We start from the raw sequence: 2,889 nt of genomic DNA, 5'->3' as shown, positions 1-2,889 counted from the left end.
GAGAGGCTTGTGGGAAGCCGGTGGTGGCAGTTGGGCTCTGAAGGTTTTTCCTGAGGAGCTGTTTTGTTTGGCGTGTGTGGTTCTAAAAATAAAGTTCGTTTCTTTTGACAAGTGGCTCCTGAATTGTGCCCAGCCAGACTGCAGCAAACATGGAATTAGGCTGGGTTCATCAATGAGCACCTTGAAAAAGAGAATCATCTTACTGACGGGTGCATGTCTGGTCCTGCCATGGATGAGGTGCTCAGTAAATGCATGTTGCAAGAATGGATGGATTGATCTTCTTCTCAAAAAGTATGGAGTTAGAACAGTGAGTATTAGCCTGGATAAAAAAGTGGGGAGGGGTGGAGTATTATTTTTCCTGAGTTCTACCCTATAATATTAAGATTAGCTTCACCAATGAACCAGTTCTTTAAACCCATAATAGAGTGGATCCATTTTCTCAGAATAATCAATACTGCCTTTAGCCTCCAGGACCTACTTTAAAAACATAAGTGGCTTCCAAGAGATACTTGGCATCGCTTTAGTTTTAAACCAAGAGCCAAAGCCCCGTGGGTTCTTCAGACGCTCTGTGTGTGCGACACGCTGGGCTTTCACTCCAAAGCCAGAATGCTTGAGGGCTGCAGTCTGCATGTCCAGTGAGAAGCTGAGCAAACCTCTAGCCACACTAAGGGGAATGTGGTCAGCTCTGCAGGAAGTCCCCACAGCACAGCTCCCGAGACTGGGATTGGCAGGTTCCCTAATGCCTGGCCCATCTCTATAGCAAATACATTTGACTACCCACTGAAGTTTTAAACCCCCACATTCCTGGTCCCACCCCTTGGGGGTTCTGGCATAACACACATGGGGTGTGGACAGGAAAATTGAACAAAAATGGCAAGGGGTGTTCAAAGTTTGCCAGGTGGTTCCAGTGCGTGGCCAGGGTGGAAAGACACGGCTGGGAAGGACCCTGCTAGGATCCTGCAAACCTGCTTGTCTCTGTGCCCCACCCCCACCCAGCATTCCTCTTGAGGAACAGCTTTGCTGGCCCATTCCTTCTCTGCCCTCTCAGACTCGGCTTCCCTGGTCTCTTTCTTGAATTTCCTTTGGCCCTGGCCATGGCCCCTGGCAGCGGGATATATCAGCCATCCCAGGTCAGGGACACATATGAACACGTTGCAGAGAATCCCACCTTTATGTATCATTGTATGCACCAGTTAAACAGCAAATCAATAAAAACGAAGAAGGGAAAGAAGTCAGACACACACACACACACACACACACACACACACACACACACACCCACTCTGTGTGCTCCCATGTAGGTGAAGTTTCAGAATGGGGAAAGAAGCTGGAAAGGAGTGGCGGGGTGGTGGAGAGCCAGGGAAGGCCGTGGGGACGGTGTGGCATCGGGGATGTGCCCGTACCATCTGGGGAGGGCACAAGGGGGTTTGCTGTGACAAGGGGGGGCAATGCTATCAGTCTCTGCAGGGAGTCCTGACGTGAATGGCATGTGGCTTCAGCTGCCCCCAGCCCCGAGGCTGCTCGGGCAGTGACTACAGCAGCCAGTTCCTGGTGCAGCGGTGACTCTTGTCCAGTGCTGAGAGGTGGGGCCCTGTGGGAGACTGCCCAGAGCTCTTCAAGGAATCAAGGGTCCCCCAGGAACCAAGGGAACAGGATCCCCGCCCTTGTGCTGGAACATTCTAGTCGAAGAAAGAAAAGAAGCAAGTCAACAAATACATAAATTGGGTCATTTTGGATGGAGACAATGTACTTAAAGAAATAAAAGATTGATGAACTCCAGGGTGCATGGGGGGTGGGGAGCTCCATCCAGACAGGGAGTTTGGAGAAGGCTTCACAGAGGAGGTGACTTCGGACCTGAGCACATTACAGGTGCAGAGGCCCTGGGGCAGGAGCAGGTTGGTCTGCTCAGGTGATGGAAATGTGAACCAGGGGGAGAAGGGGTGCCTCATGACTACAGAGAAACACGGCAGGAAGGACCATGACACTCCAGGATTGACTGGGACAGCCCATCCATAGGTCATGATGAAACCTCAGGCTTTATTGTGAAATGTGGAGGAGAGAAACAGCCAAGTGAAATTACACCAAACTGTGTCAGGCGCTTGCATGAAACTGTCTCAGCAACTACTTGGAAGCTGTTGAGAATTTTAAAGCAAGAGATCCATGGTGTGCCAGGTTTCTGTTCTCTCGACTAAAAGGCTCAGGGGTCACTCTAGTTAAACTGGGCTAACTGGGCTGCATGAAATAACCACACAAGAGACACAAATACCTTTTTCTTTGGGGTTGCTGTGACGGCTACTCTGACCTTAAGGGTCCGCAGAAAGAGAGAGAGAGAGAGCACGCGCTGACCCCTTTTATTGAGGAGAAGCTATTCAAATGAGGCAAGGGGTCAGGTTTCAGGGGGCTGAGTCTATCTTCATGATGTCCACTGTCAGCAGGTTGACTGACACCTGGGTAGGCCACACCCAAGGGCACAGTAAGAGAAGGGGACACACACAAGGCACTTCCATGGAAGATTCTATCCTAAACAGGGCAAGGCGTTATCTTACAAAGGAACAGGTGAGCATAGCTTCACCCATGGGGCTGTAGCAAGACACACCCATTTCTGTGACTGAGCGCCTCAGCACCCAGCTGGGGAGTGTAACTCAGTCACCCGTAAGGTTGGCCTCCCACATATTCCCCCTTTCTTAATATTAAAAAAAAGAACGTGGGAAATTTTCTTTCAGTCACTTGGCTCTTGGTCCAAGGTCATCACAATCTGCTATTGAAACACAAAAAGAATTAGTAGAAAACATATTATCTTCATAACAGTCAACACAATAATCTGGATTATTATTACCTTGCCAAACACTCATCAGAAGATTTTTAATCTTTTCCCAATTTTATTGGGAC

The sequence above is a fragment of the Marmota marmota genome, unplaced genomic scaffold (genome assembly GCF_001458135.2).
Source record: "Marmota marmota marmota unplaced genomic scaffold, marMar, whole genome shotgun sequence".
Lineage (NCBI taxonomy): Eukaryota > Metazoa > Chordata > Mammalia > Rodentia > Sciuridae > Marmota > Marmota marmota.
Note: the sequence above shows the minus strand (reverse complement) of the source record.